We start from the raw sequence: 17,303 nt of genomic DNA, 5'->3' as shown, positions 1-17,303 counted from the left end.
TATAGATATTATATTAGAATGTTGCACAAAGGGCAAAGTGTTCTGGCAATGAGTACAACAATTAGAGGTGGGGCCATGATGAAATGTTGATGGGCAGTTCTTGGGAAACATGAGCTGGTCCAAATAACAACCAACATTGTGCACCTGGCCTAAAGAATAACCTTTGCTTTATATGGGACATTCCTGCAGTAGAAGACTGCAGAACATAAAAGCAGACTAGACTGAAAATCAGGAAGAGCAGTGCACTCAGCTCTTCGTAAAGAAATATCAGGTTTGCGTTTACTTTTATAGATTTGATTTAACCCTTTCACATCATGCAATGTGTGTGGGTCTCTAAACAATGCTATCTTCCGGTCCCGGGTTATGTAATAATGATTAACATGCTAATTTTAAAATCTTTGATTGCAATATAATGATAGGTATTGTTGTTTAGCCAGTTAATGTATTAGGACATAATGTATCTCCACTGTTGTATTTAAGAGGTTAAAGCAGTCATAAATTGGTCATTGTGGATTCACCCAGGAATTAGAAAGAGTTTGAATAATTGATCTGGAGTGAAAATAATATATGGTTATTGTGGGCTAATTTTTGCAATTCTCTTGTGAATTAATAATTTCTAATTCTGTGAATGATAACGCCTGTGCTTACCCTTCAAATATGCCTTAACTTGCCTCGGATTCATTGGGTTGACAACTTTTTTTTCTTGTATGGAAAATTTTATAAATGTATATTCAATTAACATATAAATATCTATATTATTACGTTTAAGTCTCGTTAAGAGAATCTGATTTCTAGAGAAGATGCACACCTGTCAGTCTAATACCTGGGGAACGTGGGTATCATACCTTCCTATCACTGGTGGTAGCTGTAAGTTACTGGATACACATAAAAATACATTCATTTGAAAAATTAAACTTGGCCTAAAGTTTCTTGACAGATTGTCATTCGCTGAATACGGATCACATACCAGAGTTGCCATTTAGACTTATCATTTACAACTCTCAGCTGAAGCACTGCAAAAGTTAACTTAAAAACCCAAGAAAACCAAATACGCAGTTTTGCTTTGATGTCCTCAATTTTAACTAAACATTAGCTACAGTTTGTGCCAACGCTATTTTAAAAATGTTCATAGTTTGTTTATTTTTTCTAACATGCTTTACCAGGCAAAGTGAATAAATTAGTTAACAAATGAAATAAAAAATGAGCTAAATCTAAAAGTACCCTCCACTTGGGGTTAACCCAAAAGCTAAGAAATCCAACACAAAAAAAAAAAGGTTGGAGTGCACTATTAAGGATATTGGGTTCTTGTTATGTTCTACAGCAGGGATAGGCAATCTTTGGCACTGCAGATGTTTTGGACTACACCTCCCATAATGCTCTGCCAGCATTATGGTTGCAATAGCATTGTGGGAGATGTAGTCCACAGCATCTGTTACAGTATTATACTATGCATTTTTTTGAATTCTAGGTCGAAGTCAGGATTCACTAAATATAAGTATAACCTGTTCATTATTTACTCTCTGTTGCACCTCCCTAAATTCAATTTGCGGTTTTCTATGTATGTTCATTGTGCTTTTTTGGTGATTCTGTAGCACTTGGGAGTAGTTGCATCTTCTGCCAATAGCGCCAATCCACCCATTTATTTTTTCCAGGAATTATATCTTTGTTTCTTTTTACTTGTTATACCTAAAATCACCCGGGTGTGGGCTGCTATTGAATAATAATATGGATATCTTTGAAAAAAGAACCAGAATGCATAAATGTACTGCTGAGATTTTTCAAGAAATAGAAATAGAAACATCAGAAAAATATATAATTACTGATAATCTTGATGAAATGAGTTCCCTCCTTGAAAAAATCTTAATTAAAGAATTAAGGATTAAGTGGGAAGTATTTACTATGGAGAAATATCTGAATGACCAAATAACCCCTAGAGGTCTTAGATTCACCAAATACCCTACTTTCGATAGGGATGATAAGAGATTCATGGATATATGGGAGGGAGCCTTGGAATCCTTCTCAATAACCATGATGAAAATTATAGTAGAACAAAGAAAAAGAAATTTGGAAGTGTTGGATAAAATCATTGGTGAAATTCGTATGAAACTTGAACCCTATATTGGAACTAGAGATTTTGAATCCATATCGGATCCAATTATGGGGAGACTAGACAAAATAGAATCTATGATTATCATCAACAAAAATAAAAAATATCAAAGAGACACCAATGATTATGCTACCAATAATATCCGAAAAAAACAAAGGATTTTATTAAGGGGAGACCTAAATTTAATGAAATCTACCAGAGAGATAAGATTCAACCCTTTCCCTCCAACCAACCTCCAAATAGACCCAAAAGGAGACAAAGTGTAAGATCTGAGTGGACTGAGGTCACTAGACCCAAACATAAAGAGAGAACGAATAATCAAGGAAAAACTCAGGGTCAGGAGAAAAGGGAAAATGTCAGGGTCCATGACTATGACGGAGGAAACAATCAACCTAACCGTTCTAACCAAGGACCCAGATATCCTCATAATAATCATAGGCTATTGGGGAGACAAACTAGAGAGATCCCCATCACTAACCGATACGAACCTCTTAATCAAATAGACACCAATAACACCATTCCTTTTTTAGAGAAAGGATGGGAGGATTTATCTATAAGAACCCCGATCCCCCTCAAAAGACGATACAGGGAGGTAGAAGAAGGGGAAATAGGAGAGGAAAGAAATTGGAAAGACCAAAGAGGAAAGTTAATGAGGAGATAAAAATCTTTAACCTCTCAAAGAAAACCCTGAATAAAGATCAGATAAAAGTACTGGGAAAGGGTTTTAAATTTGTGCCCAGCTGCCACATAGATCAGTTTGATGCCTATACAGACAGCAACCGCTTTATGAGGAAACTTTGCATAAAAAAAATCTTTGATAAAAAACCTATTACATATGATCTAAATAGACAAGTTTTGGGGGATTTTATCCATACAGATTTAAAACCTCCCTCTTCCTTTTTTCCCATCCATTTAAAATCTAATTCCATGAAAGTTTTTGAACGTGCATGTATTAATGACATCAAAAAGATTAAGTTGAACAAAAAGGGGAATCTAACCAAATCGGAGATCTCAGCTGTACGAAGTCTCAAAGAAGACTCCCAGATAGTCATAAAACCCGCCGACAAGGGGGGAGGAGTGGTAGTTATGGATAGGGAGAAGTATATCCTAGAAATTTATCGACAACTAGGAGACAAAGAAACTTATTTGAAACTTAATAAAAAAAAACAAGTGGATATCCAGAAGAATTTTGTTGATCTTCTGGATAAAGGTTTCTCAAATGGTATTCTAAATAAAAAAGAATATGATTTTCTGAACATCAAATCCCCAAAAATACCTGTTGTGTATATATTACCGAAATTGCACAAGGATATTCATAATCCCCCAGGGAGACCGATAGTCTCCGGGGTGGGATCTCTCCTGTCCAACTTATCAAAGTACATCGACACTCTGCTCCAACCAGTAGTTAAGGATAGCCCCTCGTATCTAAAAGACTCTATGAGTCTGCTCAATATATTAAAGGACTTTAGATGGGAAAGTGATTTCCTTTTTGTCACGTGTGACGTCACTAGCCTTTATACATGCATCGAACATAATATTGGATGCATGGCCACACGTTTTTTCCTAGAAAATTCTAAGTTATATCCCAACGATCAGGTAGAATTTGTAATGGAAGGTATTTCTTTTATCCTTCGCAACAACTTTTTTTGGTTTGAGGGAGACTTCTTTTTACAATGTAGGGGGACTGCTATGGGGACCAGGTTCGCGCCCAGCTATGCGAATTTATTTATGGCATATTGGGAAAAAGAATATGTTTATTCCCAACATGGCTGGAGCGCGAACCTGGCCCTATACAAACGCTACATTGACGATATTTTTATTATTTGGAGAGGAGATTCCAATTCCTTTCTAGATTTTTTTAGTTTCTTGAATTCCAATCAGTGGAATGTTCTTTTGACTCAAGAGTCCAGCCAACAGAGCATTCACTTCCTCGATTTGGAAATCTCCATCAAAAATTCCAACATTGTCACCCAGACATATTTTAAGCCAGTGGATGTGAATGGTTACATTCATAAAGAGAGTTGCCATTTCCATCCCTAGCTTAATAATATACCAAGAGGACAGTTTCTCCAGATGAGACGTAACTGCACCGAATTGGAGACTTTTGACTCCCAAGTGGAGTTTCTTAAGGGTCAAGAGATTCAGAAAATTAGGTCAATGGATAGAGATCCCTTACTAGAATATCAACAAAAAAATCCAGCAGAGAATAAAGACAAAATACCTTTTATATTTAATTATAATCAGGAACATAAAGCACTAAAAAGAGTTCTAACAAAAAAATTGGCACATCCTCCAGCAAGATGGAGAGATTCTACCCTATTTGGAAGAAAAAACAAAATTAATTTTTAGGGGAGCGAAAAATCTAAAACAAAAATTAACATCCAGTTATTTAGATGTGCCCAAACAGAAAGATAACTTTTTGAGTAATTATAAAACATCAAAGAAGGGTTTCCACTATTGTGGAGCATGTATGGGCTGTAAAAATCTTAAAAATAAACCTAAACAGCTAGGAGAATTTAAATCTAAAATGGGGTCTAAGATTTTTAAAATTAAGTCATTCATTACCTGTCACAGTAACAACGTTGTGTACTTGCTCACGTGTCCTTGTGGACTGCAATATGTAGGGCGGACCTCTAGGAGCCTAAAAACAAGGATACGTGAGCACATATATAATATAAAGAGAGGTTTTCTTAAACATAACGTGTCTTCTCATTTTTTTAATGTACATGGAGGAGACCCTACTGGGCTCACCTTTTGTGCCATCCAAAAAATTAACTGCCATTGGAGAGGGGGCCAAGTTGAGTCCACCCTGAATCGTTGTGAAATGAGATGGATTTTCAATTTGGAGACTCTATCTCCAGGTGGGCTCAACTTGGATTTTGAAATGGCAGCTCTTATTTAATTTGATTATATCAATGGCATTTAAAAACCTTTCAAATATTTTGAAAAATGTTTTTATTTAACTTCTCTTTATAATGGGTTCCTTTAAATATATATGTTAGTGGATTATCGATTTTCTGACTCTTTGTTCTTATCCATTAGTTTCTCCCTTTAAAATGTGTATCAAATGAACTTTATGCCAGACTCCAAAATGGCTTCCTTCTATAAAGAGGACTTTTCTATCATTCAATGATATGAAATGGAGAATCTTCCGATCACATGATGCGTCAGGACGAATCACGTTGACGTCATGACGTCAGAAAAAACGGAAGACATCCGATCGCCATCTTGGAATCCCGGATGGGGGAAATATGTGCTGAAAATTCGAAGAGAATTGGGGACCTTCTGTGTAAATTTATACTATGGATATGAATGTCTATACAGTAGTTCATGCATAACTAGGTTTAGAATGTTGTATAGAAATTTTTTTTGGTAGATTGCAGGGATTTTTTATAATTTGACCTTCCCAATATGGCGGAGGCAAGCCGGAAAGACCATATATGGTCCTCCAATCAATCATGTGTTTAGGATTGTTTAATTAATGCATGTGTATAAATCAGAATGAAATGTAACTTATGGATTATGCACCTGAGGAAGACCTGTTACGGTCGAAACGCGTTGTGCCCTTGTTCTTATTACCTTTTAAACCAGTAAAACGTTTTTACTCTATTCCGCTGTGGTCCTTTGTGGGGAGAAAAAGTGCCTTATTACCGGAGATAGCTTGAATAAGCTTATTATTCACATGCTTTTACAGCTAGAGCCTGCTTCCTAAGGCTCTGCAGATTGTGAGTGACCCATTACCTTTGATTTCACTCTGCTTTTAAATGTTACAGTATTATACTATGCATTTTTTTGAATTCTAGGTCGAAGTCAGGATTCACTAAATATAAGTATAACCTGTTCATTATTTACTCTCTGTTGCACCTTCCTAAATTCAATTTGCGGTTTTCTAAGCATCTGGAGTGCCAAAGGTTGCCTACCCCTGCTTTACAGTACAAAGCTTAGCATTTATTCTTATTGTTAAAAGTAACCTTTTAACCTTTGAATGCTGTGCATTTACAAAATTATAATATATGTAAAGTAGAATAAACCACGCCACGCATAGGAGGTGTTTAGTGTGGGGGTTTGGTTAAAGAAAGTGGGGGTGGTGTTTTGGCTAGGGGCGTATATATAGTGACTGTAACGGAATGCAATGTATCAGCATACGATATCCGTTGGTACATCTAGGAAATCCACAGTCGGAGTAGAAAGCAAGGCAATATCCCCAATCCTCCCAATAACCGGACGAAACACAGTTTGGGAGTCAACTAACTCGGTTTATTCACAGGCAGCGTATTTATGCAGTTCCCCATGCAAGGGGTTTCCATACAGATATTCCAGGGGATTTCTCCCAACATGCATTGTGACTTTCCCAACAGGCATCGCTGCACGAGAAGGATACTCCCACTAAAATGGACGATTAAGTGGATTATCCCCTCGTGCAGCAAAACCGACAATTGACATTAAAATACATAATTCCCGTAATATTCGGTACTTTAGAATAACCGAACGTTCGGTAGATAGCTGGGGTCGGGGCGCACACTTTGTGAGAATACCGCTCCGATCCCAGCTGAATTGACCGAACGCCGCACATAATACATTTAAACATCAAGGTGAGTTTAAAAGTACCGAATAAGTACGGGACACATAATGTACCGAACGCGGTACTCCCGAACGCTCTGGAAGTCCAGCGGTGTTCGGATCACTGAGTAGCCGTTTCCAGTTCCAGGCTCTCGACGACCGAACACCGCTGCAGAGACAAAGGATCCAAGATGGCCGACCGCCGCATGGTCGGTAGTGGATCGACGGCCACCTAGGAGAGCCCTTAATTACCGATTGCAACAATGTTGCAACCGGTTAATTGGTGCCACACGACCTGTGAATGTGTGGTCTACCTGGGGAGTCCACATTCGTACGGCGAACGGCCAGGATAGCCGTGTTTCGTCGTACGAATGCTTTGTATGCTGGCGGCATACGGCTGCCAGCATGCGAACGGTCATAATACAATACACATACAGTCAACGGACCACGTTATACATTCAGCCTACGGACAACCTGCAATGCATATAGTTCCGAAGTGGCTAGGTTTGCCACAATGCTCCCCCAGAACCAAGCCGGCATACACAGTCTGATCCCAACGGATCGGCTTGGGGATGTCCGGGAGAGCACTCACAGATCACTTCTCGAGTTCAGTCTGTCTGGATAACCCGTCAGCGTTACCGTTTTGTTTTCCTGGCCGGTAATGGATAGTAAAGTCAAAGGGCTGCAGCGCCAAGCTCCAGCGCAGCAGCCTGGCATTGTCTCCAGACACACGGTTTAGCCACACTAACGGGTTGTGATCTGTGAGTAAGGAGAAAGGTTGTCCGTACAAATATGGCTGTAACTTTTTAAGGGCCCACACCACGGCCAGGCATTCTTTCTCGATGGCGGCGTAGCTCACTTCACGAGGCAGCAACTTGCGGCTTAAATAGGCTACGGGGTGTTCTCCGCCATCGGCTCCCACTTGGCTCAGTACTGCCCCCAATCCAAACATTGAAGCGTCTGTGTGAACAAGAAATCTTTTAGTTGGATCAGGAGCAGTTAACACAGGAGCATTAGTGAGAGCAGTCTTGAGTTGTTGGAATGCCTGCTCGCACTCTGGGGCCCAGACAACCAGTCGGGGAAGGTTCTTCTTCGTCAGGTCGGTTAGGGGTTTGGCCAGGGTGCTATAGTCAGGGACAAACTTTCTGTAATAGCCGGCTGTCCCTAAGAACGCCAGCACCTGGGTCTTAGTCCTGGGGGTAGGCCACTTGGCTACGGCCTCAATCTTGGCTGGCTCGGGCCTCTGCTGCCCACACCCTACACGGTGGCCCAGGTACTGCACCTCGGCCATACCTATGTGGCACTTGCTAGGTTTTAGCGTTAACCCGGCCTCCCCAATGCGATCTAATATCGCCCCTATATGGCGTAGGTGGTCTTCCCAGTTCTGGCTAAACACGTCTAGATAGGCACAGGCATACTCCTGAAAACCGTCCAGTAGCCGATCTACCATCCGCTGAAAGGTAGCCGGAGCGTTTTTCATCCCGAAAGGCATGACCTTGAACTGGTACAGGCCAAACGGGGTGACAAACGCCGACTTGGGGATGGCGTCATCGGCTAGTGGGATCTGCCAGTACCCCTTACACAAATCAATGGTAGTGAGATACTGGCCCCGTGCCATCTTATCCAACAGCTCGTCTATCCGGGGCATCGGGTAGGCATCAGACACCGTTTTGTCATTTAGCCTCCGGTAGTCAACACAGAATCGGGTGGTGCCATCCTTTTTAGGTACCAGGACTACCGGCGATGCCCAGGGGCTATCGGAGGGTTCGATAACCCCTAGCTGCAACATTTCGTCCAGTTCGGCTTTCATATGGGTCCGGACGGATTCCGGAACCCTATATGGAGCCTGGCGCATAGGTAGCTGTCCTGGGGTCTCTACTCGGTGGGTGGCTAGCGGAGTGTACCCAGGTAAATTGGAGAAGGTAGTCCCTTTGGCTACAATCAGCGCCTGTACCTGGGCACGCTCCTGGGGGCTTAGCCGCTCCCCCAGTTGAACTCCCCGGGAGGGCTCTATCTGTTCCTCGGGTTCTAGTAGGTCGGGTAAAGGTAGATTTTCCTGATCCTCTACGGAGGAGGCACATATGGCCGTTACATCCTCTATCCTCTCATGGTAGGGTTTGAGCATGTTCACGTGGAGCATGCGTCTCTTCCCTACCCCTGAGCAGGGGCCGATCACATAGGTAGTGTCGCATCGCTGCTCCACTACCTGGTATGGGCCTTGCCAGACGGCCTGCAGCTTATCTGTGCGGACGGGCTTTAAGATCAAGACCTTCTGTCCCACCTGAAAGCTGCGGTCCCTGGCTCCTCTATCGTACCAGCGGCGCTGGCGTTGCTGGGCCGCCTGTAGGTTTGTGTGCACAGCCTGAGTCAGCGCCTCCAGACGGTCCCTGAACTCCAGGACGTATGACACGATAGGGGTCTCGTTAGTGGTACTCTCTCCCTCCCAGTGTTCCCTAATCAAGTTCAAGGGTCCTCGCACCCTCCTCCCAAACAGTAGTTCAAACGGGGAGAATCCTGTCGACTCCTGGGGGACCTCTCTATAGGCAAAGAGTAGGTGAGGTAGAAACCTCTCCCAGTCTTTGTGGGTCTCCCCGAACGTCCGAAGCATCTGCTTCAGCGTCCCGTTGAACCGCTCACAAAGCCCATTGGACTGGGGGTGGTAGGCGGAATTAACTATTGGCTTAATGCCACACACCTTCCACATATGTTGGGTAACCTCGGCCGTAAATTGGGTACCTCGGTCCGAGATTATCTCTTGGGGAAAACCTACTCGGGAAAATACCTTCATTAATGCCTCTGCTACGGTCTCAGCGTGGATATTAGAGAGGGCCACGGCTTCGGGGTATCGGGTGGCGTAGTCCACTATAGTTAAGATATACCTTTTGCCGGAGGGACTGGGTTTTGGCAGGGGACCTACGATGTCCACTGCTACTCGGCTGAAGGGTTCTGCTATGATGGGCAGGGGGCATAGCCTGGCTTTGTGGCGATCTCCTCGTTTACCTACACGCTGGCAGACGTCGCAGGAGGTGCAATATTGGCGCACATCCTGAGAGATCCCGGGCCAGAAGAAGGCATGGGTCAAACGGTATCGGGTACGGGTCATCCCTAGGTGTCCGGACAAGGGGATGTCATGAGAAATTCGCAGCAGCTCCTGTCTATACTTCTGGGGTACCACTAGCTGTTTATTAGTTAAGGTGACAGACCCCCCCACATCTTTTGCTGTGACACGGTAGAGCAACTCTCTTTCCCAGATGAACCGCTCCCCCTCTAACCCTGCTTGGTCGGTTTGTGCCCGGTCCCTATATACTTGGAGAGTGGGATCGGTCTGGACTTCGGTCGCAAAGGTAGTCGGGGTATCCCAGGACATGGGGGTCAGTTGGGGAACATGGTCTCTTACCTGAGCCTCAGAGTGCGTTGGTGTAGCCGTGGTGCGAGCCTGTTGCCGGGTGGTTACGGGAAGGGCCTCCTGGTACGGAGTCTGGGGAATAAAAGCGGAAGTCATTTGGCCCAAGTCATTCCCCAGTACAACATCAGCAGGTAAATTCTGCATCAGCCCCACTTCTACGGTCCCCTCTCCCACACCCCAATCCAAATGAACTTTGGCAGTAGGTAGCCGGTATACTGCTCCCCCGGCCACCCGTACTGCCACGGAGCCGCCAGTGTGGGTTGCGCCTGGTACCAAATGTGGTGCAACCAAAGTTAAAGTGGCTCCCGAATCCCGGAGCCCTTGCACCTCCTTTCCCTCCAGGGTCACTAGCTGCCGATGGTGCTGTCGGTTGTCGGTGGCTCGGACTGACATTACTTCGTGCAGTACCCCCAGAGGCTCCTCAATTTGAGCGCTCAGCACGTCTTGGGTGGCGGGTGCTACCTGGTAATGGTGCGCAGCAGCCCTGGGTGCCAAATTTTGTCGCACCTGATTCCAAGCTTGTCGGCTCCGGTTTTGGGTGCACTCTCGAGAAATGTGCCCCCACTGTTTGCAGGTGTGACACTGAATGTTAGCCCTGCCGTTGTATCGGGAGGGGGCTGGTGGAGTATTCAGTGCCGGCCTGTGCAGGGGTACGGTGGGGCTGGTAGGGGTAAAATTATTAGGTGGCCCTGTAATCCGAGGGAGGGCCTTAGTTTGGGCCCCGTGATGTCTCCTGGCATCAAAATGTTGATCCGCCAATTTAGCGGCTTCGGGTAGGGTGAGGGGTTTCCGGTCTCTCACCCATTCTTGTGCCTCTGGGGACAAACCATTAAAAAATTGTTCCAGCAGCATTAACTGCCTCAACTCCTCCATGTTAGTGGCGTTGCTGGCCTGTATCCAGCCTAGCGATGCTTGGTCCAGCTTGTGCGCCCATTCTGCATGAGAATCTTTCTCAGGCTTGCGCAAGCCCCGGAATTTCCGCCGGTATGCCTCTGGGGTAATAGCATACCTCTCCAAGATTGCCCTCTTCACTTTAGGGTAATCCTTACTGTCCTCTCGGGGTACAGCACGGTAGGCTTCAGCTGCCCTACCCGATAATTTGCCTGCCAGCAGCGGCACCCATACTGCGGGCTCCAAATCGTGCAGATCGCACAGCCGCTCAAAGTCCTGTAAATACCCATCAATTTCGTCCTTTTCTTCACAAAACGCTTTAAAGGCGTGATGTGGGACTTTGGGCTTTACCTGTCCGTAGGTGGAGGCAGTAACAGACTCTGCCCTAGGCGGGGTTGCTGGTGTGCTGGTCGCCATCAGATAATCCTGTACATCTGATACCATCACGGTCAGTATTTCCAGCGGTACTGGTTGCGGTAAAAACTCCAACCTGGTTCGCAGCTCTTTTTGGAATGGGGTCTCTTCCTTGGCTGGTGGGGGTGTAGCGCTGCGGGCTCGGTCTTCCTCCATCAGTTCAGCGATCAGCACAGCTTTAGACTTGTTGCTGGCTATCTTACCCCTGGCTTCCAGTAGCTCTTTTAAAGTTTGTCGCTTTAGTATGGTATAATCAATCTCCATACGAATTGCCCTTGCTTTCCTTGTTCGGTCGTTCCAGTTTCCACGAACGCTGCTTTTTCGGCTGTAAGGTTCGGATCCCGTCGCTTGCCACCAATTGTAACGGAATGCAATGTATCAGCATACGATATCCGTTGGTACATCTAGGAAATCCACAGTCGGAGTAGAAAGCAAGGCAATATCCCCAATCCTCCCAATAACCGGACGAAACCCAGTTTGGGAGTCAACTAACTCGGTTTATTCACAGGCAGCGTATTTATGCAGTTCCCCATGCAAGGGGTTTCCATACAGATATTCCAGGGGATTTCTCCCAACATGCATTGTGACTTTCCCAACAGGCATCGCTGCACGAGAAGGATACTCCCACTAAAATGGACGATTAAGTGGATTATCCCCTCGTGCAGCAAAACCGACAATTGACATTAAAATACATAATTCCCGTAATATTCGGTACTTTAGAATAACCGAACGTTCGGTAGATAGCTGGGGTCGGGGCGCACACTTTGTGAGAATACCGCTCCGATCCCAGCTGAATTGACCGAACGCCGCACATAATACATTTAAACATCAAGGTGAGTTTAAAAGTACCGAATAAGTACGGGACACATAATGTACCGAACGCGGTACTCCCGAACGCTCTGGAAGTCCAGCGGTGTTCGGATCACTGAGTAGCCGTTTCCAGTTCCAGGCTCTCGACGACCGAACACCGCTGCAGAGACAAAGGATCCAAGATGGCCGACCGCCGCATGGTCGGTAGTGGATCGACGGCCACCTAGGAGAGCCCTTAATTACCGATTGCAACAATGTTGCAACCGGTTAATTGGTGCCACACGACCTGTGAATGTGTGGTCTACCTGGGGAGTCCACATTCGTACGGCGAACGGCCAGGATAGCCGTGTTTCGTCGTACGAATGCTTTGTATGCTGGCGGCATACGGCTGCCAGCATGCGAACGGTCATAATACAATACACATACAGTCAACGGACCACGTTATACATTCAGCCTACGGACAACCTGCAATGCATATAGTTCCGAAGTGGCTAGGTTTGCCACAGTGACCATTTTAGATCAGGGGCCATCTTAATTTAATCCTCACTTACCTCTTTTGTGGCAGGTCTGTGTAGTGTTGCTTTTGTCTTTCAGGCACATCTTGGTGTTAGAAGACTGGAGGTGCTGATGGCAGGAGTCTGGAATGCTGTGCAGGAGAGAGGAGTAGAGTGGCTTCAAGGATGCTGTGCAGCCGGCCGGGCCTTCATGTTTGTCTCAGGGAAGAGGGGCGTCGAGCCTTGGGAGCAGCCCGGTGGTCAGAGTGGCAAGAGCCCGACTGTGAAGCCTGGTAGGGCTGAAGCGGCGGTTGGCCAGAGTCCCACGATGCCCACACCACAAGGACAACGTTGGAGTGCAGCTGCACGGCCAGGCACGTTCCCACAAAAAATGACGAATTGGTGCAGTCACTCACAGCTGGTCGTTTGGGTCATGAACAGGTAACCAGCGAAGCTACTGAAAGAGTAAAAACAACTGAACATTCGAGCCACGAACAAGTATGCATGTTATCTCCTTATCAGGTTGCACACACTGACGAACATTCGGCCCGCGAACTCAGGACAGATGAAGGTGCCTCTGGTTCAGATAAAATGGTGAGCAAGTTTGTTACCACACAGAAGGCGGTTTCCTTAATGGTGGACTCTGTGACTGTCCGGGACTATGCTGGGAAGAGGAGAAGAAGAGACGGTGTCGGAAGATACTAAAGTCATTGGGAAATTGGGCTTTCTGTATCCTGGCCAGCGTTAAAGTGGAGGAATCCCCTGATCGTTGTTCTCAATTTCTTTGCTATCTGGGCAGTGTTGGGGAAGCGTATCGAACGTACGGGGCAGTATGACGAACAGTTTAGGCAGTGGCTGTCGGTCAGTCCCGGGAGGCGGTGGGATCAAATGGACCGGCCGCTTTGGATGAAACATATGATGGCGCAGATGGAGTCAACCGTTTAGTTGGGAGCTGGTGCGGGGTCATCTTTCACCTTGTTTGCCATTCACATAAAAGGGCTATGTTGATTTTTCAACGAAGTCCAGTGCAAGTGGGGTGCTGCATGAATGTGCAGGGTGCGGTTGCATACACCGCTACAATCGGTGTTTCAAGCAGGGTAAGGTGGCGTTCCCAGAAGGGACACCAGAAGCTTTGGTGGCATTCTCTGCCTCTGGGGTGGTCGCCAGTGAAGGTCGGCGAGAAGTTGCCGTGGGTAAGCAGCTACAGTAAATCGGGGGGATGCATCTTTATTGAGGAACAGGTCCACAAAAGGGTTTCTTATTCCATGCCAGTATCAGGTGGTTACACGTCGTCTTTAAATCTGGAATCGGTAGGTGTATTTCCGGGCGATGTGCGTTAACAACTGCCTTGGCGGGGTTGTCACCTTTCGGGGTCATGCCCAAGAAAAAATACTGGTACGTACCGGATTATACATATTTTATCGGATCCGCACTGAATGTTGCTATTGACAAGCTCGTTTGCTCGGTGTTGTATGCATCATTTGATTGGACGGTCAAAGAGGGCATTGCTATCCATGGTGGATGCGGAAGCGGCTGGTCAGTCATTGCCCTGGGCTGTTGTTGAGGGGGAGTGGTTTGTCAATCTATGTCTACTGATGGAGTGTTCCGTCTCATGTGCGTACTTTAGACAATCATGGATGGGGTTGAGCAGAGTATGGGTTTGGGGCGTATTTCATTGGCCAAGGGGGTGCAGGAACGTGGCCGGATAAGTGGTCCACCAACTCACTCTTTCGCAATCTGTTGATTAGAATTTTCCATTGGGGGTGGCATTGGCTTTGGGCGTCCACTTTTGCAGGCCAGAAAGGTTCTATTCTTTACCGGCAACATGTCTGTTGTTGAGGCTGGTATCTGCGTATTTTATTCCTGTCATTCGGCTCCTTCCCCATTTCATTTTTTTTTTCTGGCAATTTAAGGTGTGTTCCATGCACAGTGCCCGGTTTACGGAATGTGGTAGCATTTTTACTTTCTGGCATTCCAAGGGAGTGGATTTGGGAGGTGGCCCTGGCCCTGAGGAGGGTGTGCTGTGTATGCAGATGTGTGGTAGCTTGGGTAATCTTGCTTGAAAGACTCATAAGAGGGTAGTTGGTGACAGCCAGCTCAGACAGCCTACATTAAGGTTTGGAACGACCGGGATGGTGCAGAGGCAACATTTTTGTTGTGATTCGTTTGGCGATTCTTTCTTGCTAGGGTTTCCCCGTCTGGGATTGGACATAACAACGGCTTTGGGTTTTCCGGTTTACGCTTAATGATGGGAAGGTGTTAACTAAACCTTTCCTTGTGCTTTAGTCTATTAAACGATTTTCATTGAGGGAGGTCGTCATAAGATAGGCGCCGACTGGTATCTTTTGGAATCTGCAAAAATTTTGCTGGGGGCCCTTCTTGGTACTTGTTTTCAGTGTATGTAGCTGTGTGGTTTTCATGGCGTTTAGTTGGGCTTTCTTTGGGGCATTTCAGATTAGAGAGTCGTTCTGCGGCTACCATTCATGTGATGGTGGTTTACGAGGTTCGGATATAGTGATTTGAAAGTATTGGGATGTAATTGGTTTACACCGGTCCAAAACTGACATTGGTAAAGGTTATGCTTTTCTGTACTGCAGTTGGTGGCATGCCCAGTATATTGTATGGTGGCTTTTCGGTCAGTCCGTGGGGCGCACGGGATTGGTTCTGTTGCATATCAGTCTCTTTCAGGATTGGCGCACAGGCATCTAGGGTCTGGGTCTAGTCCAAACAAGATGGGTGTTGGGAATCTGTAAGATTCAAGGCATGTGTGAGGCCCAGCCATTTAGTCAGATATTGGTTGGGGTGGTTATTTCTGTTAATTGTTAACTTGTTTTTCTCCCGTAGGTGGGTATTGGGCATGCAGTTCGTCGTCGTGACATGCAGCTAGCTAGGCTATCCGTGCTCATTGGAGCATTGGAGAAACTTCTGTGGTTGGTTCAAGGGGGGCCAGTTGGTAATGGGTTTGTTTTGAGCTTTTCAAGTGGTTTAGTGAGGGGGCAAGTGCCTTTTGTAGTTTTGATTCATGCTGTGGGGTATGACTTGGGTCTGGTTTATTTACCGGGCTGTGAACAGGGATTTAGACTGGCTGAGGCAGTTGATCCCTGACTTGGATGTCATATGGTCCGAGACAGTGGCGTCATGTCAGGGATACCTGGGCAGTGGCTGAGATCGGAGGAAGTTGACCAAGTTGTGTCACTATGACATCCAGTCAGTCAGACATGGTCGCCCTGGAAGTGCCCAACAGGGTCTCCAGCACTGGGGGCCTGGACTTTTCCTGTGGCTGCTCCTGTCTATCTTAGCCCACCTGAAGCAGATCATTATTAGCTGGGGATATAAGCACTGCCTCACCCTGGGAACTTTGTCAGTTCATTGTTTCCTGTTGCTTATAGACTGACTTAGCTTGTGCCCCCTTCTTCTGGATCCTCGTCATTGCCTGCTCGCTGCCTGCCCTGACCTTTGGAACCGTGTCTGACTACTCTTCTGGATTTGCCCTTGTCTGTACTGAGAATTGGAACACTTTCATGCACAGCCCCCATGCAGATTTACAGTCCTGGTGGTTTTTTAACCTTTTCACCTTGGACTGTGTATATCTGGAAGGATGAGCACTAATCTCTGCCTACCGGAGTCCCAACTAAGGTAAACCCTGACAAGTTTCTGGCTACGTATGTTAGTTAGGTGGGCACAGGGAGCCGGATGCTTAGCTTTCGGGTTATTACTAGTCTTTCAGACGTTGGTATGCGTTTTGTTGCTAGGGTTTCAAAAGGGTTTGCTTCGGGCGTTGTTTGGTGGGGGGTGCTCAGGTAGTTCGAGGAGTCGAGCTCTGAGCTGTTGCAGGGGATGGATAGACAAGTTGGGGTGTAGGTCGTTTGTCCAGATCTAAGAGCGTTTAGTTTGCTAACAGTTTGAAAGGATATTGGTATGTTCAAGCTCGTTGGGAACTCCGAATCTGGTGTGTGTAGGGTGCATCTTGGTATACCCCTACATTGTGTAATATGGTGGTTGGTTCGAGCTCGTGGGTAGCTCCAAACCTGGTGTTTGTAGGGTGTATCCCAGGTATACCCTTATATTGTGGAATATGGTAAATCATACCCTTGGTGGCAATGGTTTATATGGTTATATGTTAAATTATATGTTAGAATGTGGTATCATTGATTTGTTTATGAGTGTCACGGTCCGGGGTAGAATTGTAAAAGGATTTGGGGGTTGATACATTATATATGTATTTGTCCTCAATAGATTAGTTCCCCCACATAGAAATTATATGTGTGTGTATATATATATATATATATATATATATATATATATATATATATCAGAGAATCCTCCAGCACTCACGATTAAAAGTCCCTTTAGAAGTCGGTGGCTAGTATGCCATGGCTAGTATTATCCATTTGTCCAAAATATGCAGCAGCACTCACTAAATAAAAGTCCAAAATATATTGATACAAAAGTTTAAAAGACGATATATACACACACACGCACATACATATAATTTATATGTGGGGGAACTAATCTTACTGGTGAACATGTTTGAATTGAGGACAAATACAAGTAAACAAGAATCACAATATAGATCGTTGAATTTACCTTGGACTGTGAACGTTTGATCTCTGCATGTCTG

General features: G+C 45.4%; 1 protein-coding gene across 1 annotated transcript in view; it reads left to right on the top strand.

The window, feature by feature from the left end:
• Positions 1–218: 218 nt before the first annotated feature.
• Positions 219–17,303, top strand: part of LOC134586517 (cytochrome P450 2K1-like) — a 69,418-nt gene continuing 52,333 nt past the window's right edge. Inside the window, exon 1 of the mRNA XM_063442076.1 lies at positions 219–271. The gene's annotated coding sequence lies outside the window, so the exon portion shown is untranslated. The remainder of the gene's footprint in view (positions 272–17,303) is intronic.

Source organism: Pelobates fuscus, chromosome 2, assembly GCF_036172605.1.
Source record: "Pelobates fuscus isolate aPelFus1 chromosome 2, aPelFus1.pri, whole genome shotgun sequence".
Classification (NCBI taxonomy): domain Eukaryota; kingdom Metazoa; phylum Chordata; class Amphibia; order Anura; family Pelobatidae; genus Pelobates; species Pelobates fuscus.
This window is presented reverse-complemented; position numbering and strand designations above follow the sequence as displayed.